Source organism: Pseudonaja textilis, chromosome 1, assembly GCF_049901715.1.
Source record: "Pseudonaja textilis isolate UNSWEBS1 chromosome 1, rPseTex1.2, whole genome shotgun sequence".
In the NCBI taxonomy this organism is placed as follows: Eukaryota; Metazoa; Chordata; class Lepidosauria; order Squamata; family Elapidae; genus Pseudonaja; species Pseudonaja textilis.
In genome coordinates this window covers 129,274,159-129,291,833 of record NC_141990.1, presented here as the reverse complement: position 1 = coordinate 129,291,833, position 17,675 = coordinate 129,274,159, and the positions used below count along the sequence as shown (strand labels likewise).

The 17,675-nt window shown below is 35.5% G+C and overlaps 1 protein-coding gene across 18 annotated transcripts in view; it reads left to right on the top strand.

Moving 5' to 3' along the window:
- The window catches only part of MYT1L (myelin transcription factor 1 like), a 265,036-nt gene that overhangs the window by 99,956 nt on the left and 147,405 nt on the right, over window positions 1–17,675 (top strand). The window lies entirely within an intron of this gene.

Sequence of the window (17,675 nt, the reverse complement as noted above, 5' to 3'; positions counted from 1 at the left end):
AGCAATGCATTCTTGCAATCTATCATTACTAACAGTATCTAGTCTATATTTGCAACAAGGAATAATGATGTTCGCTTTTATAAAGACCATTTTGTTGTTTTCACTTAAATAAATGTAACACAATATGTGAATTTGTGTTTCTTACTTTATTGAAGTTGTTTCCACCACTAACTTGGGTGAGAGAGATCTATCATACTTTACACAGTAATCTTAAATTTTTGAGAAAAATATAAATGCAGTAACAAAACAATACATTTATTATTATTTTTTCATGGAAGCCTTCTTTATGGGACATTTTTCTGATTGATTTCTCCCTGTTTAGAAAATGAACTATATACATTTTGAAATATATCTGTTTAAAACTATTAGATCAAGTTAAAATGCCTTCAATTTCTAGCATCATTGATCATTCACAATGTGAACATTTTTTCAGTATTTAAAAAATATGTTTTTAGAAGACTTTACACAAGACTCAACTTTCATAGATTACAACTATAAAAATTGTGGCCTGGTCAATATCTACCTCTGTCGTCAATGCAGTGTTTCTTCAGTTTGACCTAGCTATGGCATAATCTTTCTCTGAAGTAGCACTTGCCTGATTATTTCATCTCTGCTAATTTTTGAGCCTAGGAAGACAAAGTCTGTGAGCACTTCAACTTCTTGTCTGTATTGGGTTAGACCTTCCTATTGACATAACTTCCTTTTTTAACATAAAATATAAAAATATTTTTATGTAAAATATTGAGCAGCAGGCTAGCAGGCTGTTGTCTTTTTGCTTTCAACAAAATAGTTTTGTAGTTCTTTTTAAAAAAAATTATTATTATTTCCAGCCATCTAAGGAGTATTAGCAGCATGTTTGAGGAGGTTGACGTTTTTACAAGCAATATTAATCACACTTTCTATTTGCTGTAGTTTAGCCTTTCTCATGATATATTCTGACCATAAATTAATGTAGTTAATGTAACTAAGTGGGCAATATACTGGGCACACATCCTTCCCAAATTTGAAAAATTTAGTCACTGCATATTCCTTCTAACAATTGTGTCCTGGTCACCTTGAAATTATTCAATGGGCAAGTGAGATAGCCTGGAACACCCAGGCTTTTAATTTGCTTTAGTCAAAAGCCTTTGTAAAACCAAAAAGGCAAACTTTTCTGAAACTTGTTTTTCCAATTCTTTTTATATTAGCCATATGATGTCTCTGCCTCTAAATTAGCTTGTATATCAGCAGTTTTCATGTATTTTTGAAATCTGGGTTGCAAAATCTTGAGCATTATTTAAATAATATAAAAGGTAAATAGAAGTGTTCAACAGTTAGAGCACTCTTTACTACTATTCTGATTTGGTATTGGAATGTAATTTATCTTTGCTAGTCCATTGGCCACTGCTACTTTTCTGTAACTAATTAGAAACCACATATGCCACTCATCTTCATCGTTTTGTAAGTTTTTAATTATTTCTTCTGGTTTGTCATCAATTCCTACAGCTGTGTTGTTAGCAATCTTTTCTTAGGGCCTGTTTAATTTCACCTGCCAGAAAGTCTGGCTCTGGTTCAGTGATCAAACCTTTGTATAAATCATTGATTTCAAGATCTTTTTCATACAGATCTTCCTTATATGGGTACCATCCGTTTATATCTTGTCTAGTGATTATTTCCTTTTCTGGGGGGTGGGGGGGTGTTTCCCATGCCTATCTTTCTAAAAAGCTTCTCTTGATTTCTTTAATATCCTTAAATAAATATGTTGTCCCTCCATCTCTCTAATAAGCAATTTGGTTTCAGAAAAAAAAACTATCCTGCAATCTGCAACTCTTACACTGCAAAAACATATGGACTACACAATGAGATCAGGGCAAAGCAATAGACGCAATCTATGTAGACTTCTGTAAAGCCTTTGATTCAATGGGTACATGACAAACTACTCTTAAAACTAAAATCCTATGGTATCTCTGGACACCTACATAACTGGATAGAAGCATTCCTGTCAAATAGACAACAAATGGTCAAAATTGGGAACATCCTATCAAATTCCTTACTTGTCAACAGTGGTGTCCCCCAAGGCAGTGTTCTAGGACCAACTCTCTTCATACTCTACATAAATGACCTCTGTGATCATATTAAGAGCAACTGCGTCCTCTTCGCTGATGATGTAAAGCTATTCAACACCACAGACAATACTGCTACCCTTCAAAAAGACCTTGACTAGGTATCAGAATGGTCAAACAAATGGCAACTTGAAATCTCAACAAACAAATGCTCTGTCTTACATATTGGCAAAAAAAAATCAGAAAATAAAACACAGGCTGAACAGTCAAGACCTTGTTGATGATCCAAACTCTGTCAAGGACCTTGGAGTACTCATCTCTAATGATCTAAGTGCTAGAGCCCACTGTAACTACATAGCCAAAAAGGCATTAAGAGTTGTTAACCTAATCCTATGTAGCTTTTTCTCTGGTAATACCACACTACTAACTAGAGCATACAAAACATTTGCTAGACCAATACTTGACTACAGTTCATCAGTCTGGTACCCACATTGCATATCTGATATTAACACAGTTGAGAAACTCCAGAAATATTTCACAAGAGTTCTCCACTCCTCTACTTGTGGAATACCTTATGCCACCAGACTTGAAATTCTAGACCTAGAAAACCTAGAACTACGCTGCCTTCGCTCTGATCTAAGTATACTATATAAAATCATACATTGCAATGTCCTACCTGTCAATGAATATTTCAGCTTCAACCATAACAATACAAGAGCAAACAATGGATACAAACTCAAGGTTAATCGCACCAAACTTGATAGCAGGAAATACAACTTCAGCAACAGAGTGCTGGAATACTCTGGAATATTCTGCCTGACTCTGTGGTTTCTTCCCCAAACCCCCAAAACTTCAACCTTAGACTTTCTATTATTGACCTCACCCCTTTCCTAAGAGGTCTGTAGGGGGCATGCATAAGTGCACCAATGTGCCTACCGTCCCTGTCCTATTGTTTCTTTTATTTTTCTTATATGTATCCATGTATTCATAACTATGTTTTTACTTATACCTATTATCTTGTAAGCAATTGACAAACAAAATAAAATAAAATAAATAAATAAGATGGCTTTCCTCAGTTTCTTACTATTGCTTATTTAGATATAACACATTTCATCTTGTCCCTTCTTTGGAACTCAGTATTCAATTGCGCAGATTTTCTTCTGTCAGTGTTGTCTTTTTCTTTCCACATTTCTTTAGCAATTTTCACCATCTCAATCAATTTTGCATTTTTTTCCTAATTCTATCCTTTGGTTGTATTTTTCTTTATTTCCTTTTTTAATGATAGCATGAATTTTAGACCTCAAGCTATTAAATTTGTGAAATATAATTAACTACAGCTTTTCTTTATCATTGCCTCATAATCATGTGGCATACTATTGAAGTTGTAGGTTTTTGGTCTTATTTTATTTGTATTCTTTAGTTTGAGTTGTAATTTTGCAAGGTCTTGATGATCTGTTCTGCAGATCTCCTTTTTACAGAGAGAATGTAAACTTCCTAATATTTAATTCAGGACCTAATATCTTGTTAAAAATCTGTTACAATAAAAGGTATTGTTTAAATTATAAAAACACTCCTAGAGTGTAATCCAAGTTAAATATCATAACTTTAGTTGTTGGTCAAAATCATAGATCAAAAACTTTACCAACTAGAATGAAGAAAAATAATTTGTCAGTTATGTCCAGGGGTAGGATTCAAATTTCTTAGCCGGATTTGTGGGCGTGGCCTAATTTGTGGGTGTGGCTTGGTAGTCAGGTGACTGACTGGGCGTGGCTTGTATGTAAATATTGTAAATATTTATGTAAATATTTAATTTTTTTTAATAAAAAAGAGCAACTTCTACCCAAAATCAGGCAAAGCAGGCAGGCGGATTGAGTTGCTCACAGAATCACAGATTCACTCAGAGATCTACCATTCTGCTATCTGCTGCCTGAGTCTGCACTGAAAAATAGAAGCTAGGAAAGTTCAGCTCTGCTTTTAGATTAGCTAGAAAGCAAGAAATCAAATGATTTTCTGCTTTCTAGCTAATCTAAATCTCCCGGCACAGCTGATTGTCGGAACAGCTGATGGTCGGGGGACAAAAAAGGAAAAATAGCAACTTACCAAAAATTAGGCAAAGGCACAATGCAGGCAAGTTTGATGGTGCGTAAGCCAGGTAAGGAGTGAGTGGGCGGGGAGGGGAGGGGCCAGCCAGTGGTGCGATTTGCCGGTTCTCCGAACTGCACAGAATCATAACAACCAGTTCTATAGAACAGGTGTGACCAGGTAGAATCCCACCCCTGGTTATGTAATAAGAAAAAAGGAACAATTCACTTCTGTTTTGCATGTACCTGCATCTTTTCCCTCTCAACCAAGCATGATCATAAATAACTTCATCCTTAAATTAACAGAGTAAAAGAATGTACTGTAAGTGAAGAAAAATTGTGAGGAAAAAGAAAAGTATGGGAGGAAAATAAATAAGGAACAAGATAATTTAGGAATACGCTTAGACACTTGATTAGGTTTGATTAGGTTTGATTAGGTTTGTATTAAAACCTTTGGTTTTAATACAGCCACTTCTTAAGAAGCAAGTTTACTTGGACTTCTTCTCTGCTCTTCTTCAGTAGTTTATTGGCTCTTTCCAGTTTAGAGTTCATATTAATTATACCATATTAAACAACACTTTTTGTTTAATATGGTATTATTTAGGGAGCATGCCTTTCTCTATTGTGACACCTGCTCTTTCAAATGACATTCTCAATTCAATTAGCACCCATTTTGATGACACTTAAAATATCCTTGAAAATCTAGCTGTTCCCCTTGGCCTTTGATAGAGTGGTATCAACCCCTATAGAATTTTACTTGGTTGAGTCTTTCTTCCAGATACATGTCATCTTTGTTCTCGTAGCTTGTCTGTTTTCCTGCTTTTAATGTTGTTAGCTGCCCAGAGTTTTCTGGAATGGGGAGCCTCTAAATTGAATGAATTAATGAATCATTAATTAATTTTGATGGTTGAGAAGGAGAATTGGGAAGAAGAGATTGTGCTATACAAACAGAGGAAGAGGATCTGAATAGGACTACATAGATTATTTTATGGCTTGCGATGTCTACCTTTGAAGTTAATAAATTAATAATTTATGACCAATCCCATCCCCCCAGGATAGTTTCTTTCCAGACGAGTCACACAGATAACTATAATATCTCAAAGATTCAGATTACAAAGTCCTCTTCCAGTGCTGTTTACATTTTGAGCATTTATAAAAGAAATAGAAGATTTTATAAGTGTGGCCCTTAACTGATTTTATAAATGCTATAATCATGAGACATATCTTGCTCCCAACATTCCATATCATTATAATTTTACCAACCAGATATAAAATTTCTACAGAAATTCTACAGAAAAAAAACATCCCAAAAGTAGTGTTCAGTAGTTACTTGCTTCCTTTAATAGGTGAAAATATATTCCTGCAAATTTGCCTGTGTGTGCAGTGAAAATAAAATAAGACTTGTATAATGGAAGTATTTAGACAAACTTTTAGACTGCATTATCAATTACTAATTCAATGTACTGTAAGGATGGGCCTTACAGTACATTGAGAACCACCATCTTCTACCTTTCGATTCAGTATGTATTTATATACTGGGATGTATCTTAGTCTGTCTTGCAGAACTGTTTATATAATCCATATTTATAGGAGTTGATCTATTATAGTGTGGGGGCACACAATTTTTTGCTAAGATCTTACCTCCATTTAATGTTCCACTGTGAAATCAAGGCTTTGTCCATTAAACTGAGATATAATTGTAAATAATAGTATTAACATTAATTATATAATCATGCAATTATGTAAACTGATGCAAATAAGATACGTTCAGATTCACTAGAGGTTTATATTTAATGGACACTCCAAGTTCTGTCAGTTTTCTCTCTCCCTCTCTCCCCCTCCCTCTTCTCTCTCTCCCCCTCCCTCTTCTCTCTCTCTCTCTCTCTCTCTCTCTCACACACACACACACACACTGTATTAATTTGGTTGATTGTAAGAAGTGTTAACCAGAGATAGTATTCAGTAGGTTCTCACCAGTTCTGGAGAACCGGTAGCAGAAATTTTGATTAGTTTGGAGAACCGGCAAATACTACCTCTGACTGGATATTTTACAGTATCCTTCCCCTGCTACATCTACCAAGCCACGCCCATAGAACCGGTAGTAAACAAATTTGAATCCCACTACTGGTGTTAACATTTTCCATTGCTGTTACCAATCTGTTTCTTATCCTTATTTTCATTTGTTTGATAAATGTTTTTATATAATATATATAACTGATATGTTGTGAAAATATTAATCAGTAAAAGTTTTTTTTTACTCATATTGAGTATTTTTCAAAATTAAAGTTTTAATGTCACATATAATACATACAAATACAATACATAACTTTAACCTTAGACTTTCTACTATTGACCTCACCCCTTTCCTAAGAGGTCTGTAGGGGGCGTGCATAAGCGCACCAACATGCCTACTGTCCCTGTCCTATTGTTTCTTTTCTTTTTTATTTTTCTTATATACATCCATGTATTCATAACTATGTTTTTACTTATACCTATTATCTTGTAAGCAGTTGACAAAACAAATAAAATGAAAATATACATAAATGCATTGCTTGCATTAGTATTTTCCTTTCCATTGCTCTTCATTGGTTTCTCAATCATCTTCTTTTTCCTACTATTTTTATTTTTTGTTACCTATACTTTTCCTCATTATTTAATTACTTATTTTTATATAAACAATATTAGATTTGCTGTTGTTTAAAAAAATAAATAAATGCATGATTACATAAATTAGCAGTATATATTTTAGTGGGTAAATAATCCGTCCATACTCTTCCTCATGGAAAAGTGTGATTTAGAAAAATGACACCAGACAGTTTAAACTATTCCTCACTGACAGCATGTCTGCACCCTTAGCTGATCTGACTGCTTCAATCTTAGGAGATTGTCAGTTGTGATTAATCACATAGCCTCTTCTGATGTCAGCGGGCTAAAGAGAGCACTTGTGGCCTATCGGGATATGATAGCACAACAGACCAACAGAAATTCAAGGAAGAAAAAAGCTTCTGATGCTTTTGGGAAAGGCACAGCTTTAGCCCACCAGCAAACTTGTACTTAAATCACTTTAAATATTTGATAGGTTATAACATCAAATTAAATTCCAGTCTCCTGAAAGGTACAGAATTACCCAGCTACCCAGAAGGTTAGAGATGTGACTCTTTTGTGGTTTTAACAAAAGTGAATAAGCCATTAATTATCTTTATAAAGGAAAGCTGCTGCTGATACTGCTAGCAATTTGTACAGTAAACATTCATTAAAGCAGTGCATTTTTCATAAAACAAAAATGAAATCGCTTCTGAGTTTCAAGTGTATGTTAAAGGGGCTCCTTTTTAAATGCTTTGATCAGCTACTAGTTTCTCTTAGGTTTTTGGAGATGTTATATTTTACTCATATGCGGAAGTGATCTCTAATTTTATCCTTGAGTTAATGCTCTGTATTATAATGAGAGCAGTAGGGCTTGAAATTAGATACATACAGTTGCTTTCAACTTTATTTTCATTCTACGTATCTCTGAATTCACAGACATTAGGCTATTTAGGCACGGGTATTATCTAAATTAGGCAAGAACCAGTTCACAGCAGATATTATTTATTTGTTTATTTATTTATCAAATTTATCTGCTACTCATTTTGTGGTGCAAAGCAACACTGTACAGGTAGTCTTTGACATATGATCACAGCTGAGCCCAAAATTTCTGTTGTTCAGTGAGACATTTGTTAAGTGAGTTTTGTCCCATTTTATGACTTCTCTTGCCACAGCTGTTAAATGAATCACAACAGGTATTAAATTAGTAACACGGTTGTTAAATGAATCTGGCTTCCCCATTGACTTTACTTGTAAGAAAGTCGCAAAAGGGAATCGTAGAAAACCTCAGGATACTACAAATGTCATAAATATGGGTCAGTTGCCAAGAGACTGAATTTTGATCACGTGATCATGGGGATGCTGCAATGGTCCTAAATGTGAAAAACAGTCTTAAGTTACTTTTTCAATGCCATTGTAACTTCAAAATATGTACTTTACAACTGTTGTAAGTTGATGACTACCTGTAATCAATATTCAAAATATTGAATGAAATGTAACAGTTAAAACCAATTTTTACATTCAAGAACAGTATTCAGTATCATTGCTAAAAGGGTCAAATACCTAGGAATCTATCTGATACAAAATAATAATATTTCAAAGGAATTGTTCACAGATTTGGAAAAAAATATATAATGCTGAACTCTTCAAGATGTCTTATGAAGAACAGCAGGTATAAAAATGAATATTCTACCAAGAATTAATTTTCTCTTCCTAATGAATACAATGAAAATTGAAAAACAGGTATTGAATGATTGGTGGAAAGCAATAACAAATGATATATGGTCCAATTAAATAATGTTAAGCATCAGCATATAGCAAATGCAAATTGTTTCTGCCAACTTAGTACTTTAGCATTCTTTTGCTCTTCATATACCTCTCATCTCATTTTCCGTCTCCGCTTATTATCTATATTCTTTTAGTACCTATTAATTTTTCACTTCCTCCTTCCCTCCCCAAATAAATAATGAAATTCTGTCTGCTATTCCATAGGAAGCACTGAATCTTTTGTTACAAAACAAGAACATAATACTTACATTTCCAAATGTTATCTCACGCCCTACTGATTTACTTAATTTTATATGGCACCTGTCATGTGATTCAAGGCCACCTCTAAATCTACATGTTATGTTTAAGAATCAGGAGTTTATTTTTCTTTCTTCTCTTCCCATGGGAAGATTAACATTGACTTTCAAATCAATGAGCAATATTTGACATAAACTTTATGTCATAAACTTTCATAAACTTTATTATGGGTAGCAAGCAAACAGCTGGTCGTATTCTTTTTCCCATCTGCAACAGAATTCTGGAATGTTCGGGGTTTGCCTGACCCTTCCCAGTTCATATATGACTGTTGTATCAAGTAAATAGAAATGGCAGAAAATGAAATTAAATTACAATACAACCAATTTGTTTTTAACTCCCTTTTATGCAGATTGAATCAGTTGTGCTTTGCTGGAGATGTTTACCATGCAACACATGTCTCTTTGCTTATTTGCATGTACTTTTCAAGGCAATTAATCTTTTTTTTTAACTAATCACACAGGGGAATTCTTTCCTGTTCAGGAATTGGATATAGATTGCAATATTATAAAGGGCAGGCCAGCTTTTTGTTAAGTAAATAAACAGCTGTGGTTCTTCAGTCGGTGCTGGAAAATACACACAATGTACTGTACTTATTTCTTCCTAGAGAAATAAGGAAATAACTTATACAGAATTATTTTCAGTTTTCAAGCATTTGTACTGAAAATTGTACTGAGATTAGTGAGTGTGACCATATAGTTCAAAGAACTTCAGATTTTTCTAGCAAAGCTCTTTGCACCGAGTTATCCACTAATGAAATAATATTCTTGGTCTCTGAACTGATATCTATGAAGTTTGGTCTCCATATTTTTATCCAACGAATAAATGAATGAATAAAAATTAGATAAAAATAGGGGGGTTTTCAAAGTCCCCTGTCATACCAAAATTATGTGAAAATACCTTATTATTATGTTTTACACCTAAAATTTTTTAAAGGTGTCTATTAAGGTCTGCATATAAATTTAGTTGGCCCGCCTGGCAATATTTCAAGGATTCGCTTTCCCTTCAGTTGTCCCTATGCTTTGGAATACATTTACTATGGAAATAAGAGGGCTAACATCATTGATAACATTTTAAGTAGGGATAGGATTCAAATTTCTTAACAACCGGTTCTTGGGTGTAGCCTAATTTGTGGGTGTGGCTTAGTGATCATGTGACTGGCTGGGCATGGCTTGCTGGCTGGGTGTGGCTTGGTGGTCATGTGACTAGGTGGGTCAAAAGATAGAAACTCACTTTAACAATAGCTGGCTGGAGAATTTTGGGAGTTGAAGTCCACAAGTCTTAAAGTTGCCAAGTTTGAAGACCTCTAACTTAAATCTTAGTACAATACCCAGATATTTAAAGCCATTAGACATCTTGGATTAATCTTGAAACTTTTTGCATACTTGTACTTAAACAGAAAGAATTTTGTTTTAACACATATGGCTTCAATTCCAAAGCTACCTTTTATGAAGACCAAGTCAAGAAAAGGGGATTGGAAACAAAGCAAAGGTTAACTTTCTCATTCTTTCTAACATTTTCTAAATGGCAAGTAGAAGTGAGCCTTTCTACTTGCCATTTTATTACCAAGAATTTTCCACCATTTTCAAATTAAAGACTTGCCTTCCAACAACAAAAAACACAAGTTTGCAAACTGCCTGAATAGTAACACTGCATATCATTTTGTATGTTAAATATTGAACCACAAAATGGAAGAGGGAAAATATTTGTGAAAAATATTTACTGTGTTTTTTCCTTGTCAAATTTAAAAGGCCATTGGACTCCATAAAGGTTGTGAAAGCAACAGAAGTAATGAAGCAGCAGCTAGGCAAACTGCTGAATAGTCTGAATTATGCTTTGGAAATTGTGTAATGTATGCTCTGAAATTGAGCAAATGAGACCTAAAGGTAAGCTGTTCTCTACAAAACCCACTCTGAACTTACCACACTAAGCCTGGCATGAAAAAGCAGAGCAACTTACTAGTTTTGAAGAGGAGGATATGGAATAAAGAAAGAAGATTGGCTCCAATAGTTTTAGGAGACTGCACAGTTTTGTTTATGTAGAACATTCCCAAGGCAGTAATCAATACTGTATTAGCTCCAGATGTTCTTTTGGCTAAACACTGAATCCAGGCATACTGGATGGCTGCGTGCTCCCAGGAGACTAAAGGAAGGCCTCCTAGGCTCAAAACAGGGCCTAACAAGCCTCCCTGGAGCCTCCTAGGAGCAAAAGCAGGGTGTGGGGAGGTAGCATTTTTAGCCTAGCAAGCCTGCCTGGAGCCTCCTGGGAGAAAAAAATGGGGTGGGGGCAGCACTGGACCCCGCCCCATGCCCCATTTTTGCTCCCAGGAGGCTACCCTAAACTTACCTGGGAGCCAGTCAGGCCTTGTGGGGACTCCTGGGAGGAGAGGGGAGGGGCAGGCAGGCGGGCCCAGTTGTTCTTCAGAACTATTGGTTCGCCAACCTGGATGTAAAATTAATACCTGGTTTGCCCGAACCGGCCCGAACCAGCAGAATCCTACCCCTGATTTTAAGACCTTAAATATGGTAGTTTTAAATATTTTAGCTGCATTAAGTATTTTACTCAATGTTAAATGTATCTTCCTCGGCACCCGGTGGGGGAGGGAGGAGGGAGGAGAGGGTAGAGGAGGAAAAGGAAGAAGAAAGAGAGAGAGAGAGAAAGAAAAAGAAAGAAAGAAAAAGAAAGAAAGAAAGAAAGAAAGAAAGAAAGAAAGAAAGAAAGAAAGAAAGAAAGAAAGAAAGAAAGAAAAGACTCAGTGTTATTTTATGTATAATTAATTTTTGGTTGTACAAAATGCAGCAAATGTTTGTAACACAGTTAAGATTCAGACCTGGGAATAGTATGGAGTAGAAATGGTATTGGTTGCTCTGGTGGATGACTTTTATCAAGACCTGGACAGAGTAGGCCATCCCTCCTTCCATTAAACTTTTTGGCAGCTTTCAACTCCATCAACCAAAGCATCTACGAGCAAAGGTTAGAGATTAGAGGCACTGTTTTACAGGGGTTCTAATCCTTCCTTATTGGGTTGTGGAGAGAGGATATTGGATAAGAAGCCACGATAGTGTGTGGCACCAAAGGACTTGGTTGTCTTTCCCTTTCTCCTTACGATCTATATGAAAGTGCTGTGAGAGGATATCTGTCAGTTTGGAATGGAATATATTTTCTGGAAACACCCAGTTGTTCATTGCTGTGCATTGCTGAGCCAGAGATGTTTTTGGAGTTTTACCTTGGTGTTTAGAGACTGTACCCCTAACCGTAACGAAACAACCTAAAGTAAAATCTAATCAAGTCACAGTTGCTATTTGTTTATTCGGAGTCTCTGTCTACTCTGGTATTGTTTCTTGATGAAGAGACACTATTCAAGGGAGCAGGTTCATGACTAGGGTTGTTCCTTAACTATAGATACTGCGTGACGGGCAATTGGAAACCATATACAGGAGGATCTTTGCTCAGTTTCTGATGGTGCTCTAATTGTAGCCCTGCCTGGAGGAAGAGTTGCCTTTTCTACTTCCAGAAGGCGTTTGAGGATTGAAGGGGGAGGATGCTATCTGTGATTATTATTTATGTCCATTGTTCAGTGCTTTGTTTTGAGTTAAATTACTTTGTGCCTTATGATGTTCTTATATGGACATTTTGGAAATATGTACTGTTATATGTTGTCAATCAACAGGAATCCTTTGATGGTATGAAGGCATACAAATTGAATAAATTTTAAAAAAATCATCACTAAAGAAAGAAATCTTGATCTAAAAGTGTAGTATAGAAATAAAATCCATCTAACAGTTTAAGCAATTGAATTAGTCTGCATATAGATACTGAGATAGCTTTCTCAATTGCTGCCAGAGCTGGCATCAGGTTTTGTCAGGTCTGTCTGGATCTCTCCTTGATGAAGGCCTTAGCATCTGTGTTGCCCCCAATCCCATGATGGCAGAGGTCATGATGTCCCATCGGCAGTGAGGGATCTGCTAGAACGAGAAAAGGATAAAAGGTTCTAATTACTTCCCCTCACTTTCTCTGACCTTGTGAAGAAGGGACAGCAAGCAACAAACCTATTGACAAACATTGCTGCTGCAGAATTAGAAAGGTGGCCACAGTTGAAGAACAAGCTTTAAAATCAACTTTTTGTTTTTGATTGCTGAAGTTACTTGGAAGGGAAAGAGCAATAGTGCTCACTCAGCAATGAAAGTATGGGCTCTTGATCCTTGCATATGCAAATCCTAATGCCAGATCTAATTATTTTAGTATTTGAATGATGCCATGGAAACGTAGGCTACAATATCTTCACACTTTCATTTTAAATTTGCAATGTGAAAGCAATTAAATGTGTAGAATGAAGGTAATCTATAGTTTTACTGCTGGTGCTTCTTTTAGAAGTTCTATTAGTCTCTAAGTTTTGAACTGAGGTACCAAAATTGCACCTTTTCATTTGTACGGACTTACTCTACAGATAATATCCACTTTGCGTTAGGAATGGCACTACACCTGATCCCTGTTTCAAATATTTGAGACAGGCTACAAAATGTTCTATAATGAATTTGTGCAAACTAAAATTGGTGGATTTTTGACCTCATGATTTAAAACCAATCTGTTTATTAGACTTCTGTGAAAGCCATACATACAACACTTACCATGTTGATGATTTTCTAGTATAGTTCTGTAGTTGGCACACTTCAGGCTTGGCTTTATATAAAAGTAGGGTATGAGAAAATATAATTAAATTTCATAAAGATGAGGTGACAAAGGCAGGAAATGAAATCTGTACATTTGCTATACAAATCTGTACAACCAAACCTATGAGATATTAAAGGCATGTTTCATGTCATTCCTGATTCTGACTTAAACATACATGAAACATGAGCATGACAAAGTATGAGATTTCTGTGAAATGAAACTGCAACACAAAACAGCTTTTAGATTATTCAAATTGTTTGAGTAAAGTAAATTGTATTGTGTGCTGCCTATTGATGACAACCTAAATGTTCTATTATATTGTTTAGTTTAGCAATAGTACTCTACGTACTGTATTTTTAAAAAAATTAAGTACAGTAGTAGTTGTAATGAAGAATATATTTTTAATTTATTATTCATTCTTTGAGACAAATATAAATTGTTTTGTATTTTTTAACTTTAAATAAAGTTTTTATAACTAGTGGACCACCAGTAACTAGAAGCTGAAGGTTTGCTAGTTTGGACTAATCTGTAGAACTAGTGAAATTAAAGTCAAATATCTTTCAAAGTACAATAAGTTCCTCTTTTAAGCTGAAAAATGACTCTTGAATAGATAAAACAGGCTTTTATTTTGGTAACAGAATAACAGAGTTGGAAGGGATCTTGGAGTCTTCTAGTCTAATCTCTTGCTCAAGTAGGAAACCCTATAACATTTCAACCAAAGAAATGGAAAGTAAGATTTGCAATAGTTCAGAAATACATCCATTCTGATAACCTCCTGAAAAAAAATGACTTTATTATTTGTAATTTCACATTTTGAAAGTTTCCTGAAAGTTTCTCCTGATCCCTATCCCATACCGAATTTCATTTGTTTAGGAATTCAAATCAATGTAAACAGCACTACCTCCTCCTATTTTATTTTTCTCTTATGAGGAGAACTCTGTGAGCTGAGGTTAGAATTACTAACCCAAACTCAACCAGTGAGCTTCCATGACTAAAAGCAGACTTCCTCCTAGTCTTGCTTTGGTACCAGCACATCACCTTAATCACTATATCCGTATATACATAAGTGTGTGTGTGTGTGTTTCGATTTTGACGTTCAGACTCAGTATTCCTTCCTAGCGATGGCTTTCTTTAACTTCTGTCATTGCATAGATAAATAATAAGGGGTGATAATACCGTATTTACCGGATTATAGGGCGCATCGGAATATACGCTGCACCCACTAAATTTTAAAAGAAAAAATATTTTTACATATATTAGCTGCACCAGACTATAAGCCGCAGATATATACGTTGTGAAATGAGATATTTACACAGAAAGATTTTGTTAATGTTTATTTACATACCTTAATTGTTTCCAAATGGTGCCTGTTACATGGCAGTAAAACGGCTGATTGAACAAAACAGAAAAGTCATTATGACCTCTGAAAGCCTTTGTTGTCCTTTGGCATTGAATCAGTTCTTCATGCTGCCATCTCCAACATCTCACCATTGATTCATTAACGCCAAGCTTACGTGCAGCAGCTCTATTTCCTTCCTGGATAGGCAGATCGATTGCTTTCAACTTAAAAGCTGCATCGTATGCTTTTCTTCGTGTACTTTCCATGATGAGGGTGTGAAAAATATTTTGCATTCGTGCATGTCATGCTGCTTGCATCGAGTGTGCCAAAAACTACCAGTAGCGTCTTCTTCCTTGCATTGACCTCTTGCGTCTGTCATGTTTTTGCGCCCTCTGATGGCAGTTAGCGAAGAAAAATCTATAGATAAGCCGCATTGTTGTACAAGCCGCAGGGTTCAAAGTGTGGGGAAAAAGTAGCGGCTTATAGTCTGGTAAATACGGTACTACTTTTAATTGAGAATACATAGTAAGGAAAAGTTATAAATAGCAATGTTATACAGCACAAATTCTAAAATTATAAGTAGGCTAGCACTAGTAAATTATATATTATAAAGATAGTTATGGAAAAAATGACAATTGAGATTTTAAAAATCCTGGACATACACAAAAAATGTTGAATGGTTATAGAGAAAGCATTAGTTGATACTAAGTTTGATATCCTGGATTTTATTTACATATTTATCACCATCATTTTTACACAGCCAATGTTCAGGGACTCTTGAAAGTTTACAGAATTATATAAAAGTGAAAAAGATTCCATTTTTAGCCTCCCCATCTTACTAAAACTTGTCATCCAATAACAATTCTTTTTCCTTCCCACTCATTAGAAGATCTGTGAAAGAGTTCTCTCTGCTGCTACTCTGTCCCTGAAATATGGATCAGTCTAATAGGTACTCTAGAAGGGAAAAACACGTTCCCATCTCCACTACCCACTGCCTGCATTGCTTCCCTAAACTGCATACGTTAGCTTAGCTTGGTGAGTTATATAGGCTATGATGAATCATCATCATCATTCTCTTAATGGTGGTTAGTGCAAGGAAGCCCTCTTGGGCAGATTTCTTGATGGCTTCCCATCCAAGTATTTAAATTCCACATGGTTTAGCTTTTGCATGATAAGTAACAACAAGCTAACTGCTTATGTCTGCCATGGCACTGCATAGTGCTTACTTCTTTCAATACAATTCATGTCACAGCTATGATTTGTCATTAAAATATTTTAAATATGAACATGTAACTACACTTAAAACTTTAAAATAAACATTCATGTTTATCATGACAGCGCTTCATTAAAGATGTGACTGCATGTTTTTGAAAGGTAAGCAATTCAGTTGGCTTGCTACGGTGTTTTTGTCTTTGGTTGTTACCAATTCTGAAATTTTCTCAGTGGTACAAGATGCAAGAAAACAGATATTTTTATCCAGTAGGATGGTATTAGTGAAGAAGCAGTGATCCTGAGCAGAATCCCAAGAGGGTGGGTAGAAGCCCATTGGCCTCACTTTCAACAAGATTCTGCCCAGCTATTAGTAGCATTCCCCTGCCTAACTCTTTGCGTCTCAGTAGTTAGCCGAGAACTTCATACAGTCCACTTGTAACTGAAGCCGATGAGACCAAACAAAAATGTGTGAAGAGCTTAATTTAACTCGTCTATTAATGCTAAGGGGAGTGGATTATGTTATAGTTATAAGAAAGTTTAGGAGCACTCAGAGTAGATAGGATTTAAGATTTGCAGGCCATCTGAATGGCCCACACAAGATGTCAATATTCAGCAGTATTAAAGGCAGGTGTGTATTTGCATTTAGGCAATCTTAGGAAAACAGCACGATACTTTCCTCACCAATTAAGGAAAGGAATGCTCAGTATCGATGGTTCAATTTTTAGTTCCAGAAATAGGCAATGGAGAAATAGTTGACTGCCTTTTCTGTAAAGAAATGGAACAATCCAGTAAGGACAAGTTCAATGTAAAACAGAGCAGCTAGACATCATGTATTAAATAAGGCCTCTCAGTTGTCAGTGGAAGCTGATAATTAGCACAGCACTTCTTTGTGGCCCTGAAATGTCACCATTGGGAACCTTGAAAAACTGAAGAGAATTTAATGGGAAGTGTGTGTGCCTGTACTGCACAGGGCCCTATGTGTAGTTCCTTTCTTTTCATCAGTTTTGATATTATCATGTCTTTTTCAATTCTGTAGTGTAGGTGAAAGAATAATTTATTTTTAATCAGTTTTCCTGTCAATTGGTTTAGTTTTGTTTTTGTTTTTTGAGAAACAAAAGGAAAAAAACCTTAACATCAGCAATATTAATGATGAGACTTCTTGTTATATTTTTGGGTAGCTTATGATTACTCAGTTCAGGACATGGTTTAAATTTGAGTGTGAGGGATCTTCAGCAGACAGGCATTCCAGGTGTCATATCTGCCTTTGAGAGGGTGGTATTGTAAATACTTGCCTAATTTTCATAAGTTCACCAAACACACCAAGCATATGGAGTGAGGCTGATGAGATGGGAAGTGGAAGCTGCCAAGCTAGAGATAACCCTTAAGTAAGATATTACAACCACCCAAGACAACAAAAGATGTGCCAAGTATTCATTAATGGGAAGGCTGGGAGGAATTAAAGTTTAACTTCCTTTAGAAACCATTAAAATCTCTGCCATCCCTCTACTGTTGGGTGTGAAACTTCATTTTTATCAGAAATAATAATTCAAATCTAGCTGAACCATAACTATGAGTCTTTCGCCAAATCTGGATAAGAAGTTGAACTAAGGTTTACACATCCAAAGATCTGGGACTTCAGATCTTTTATATGAAGCCAAACACCAG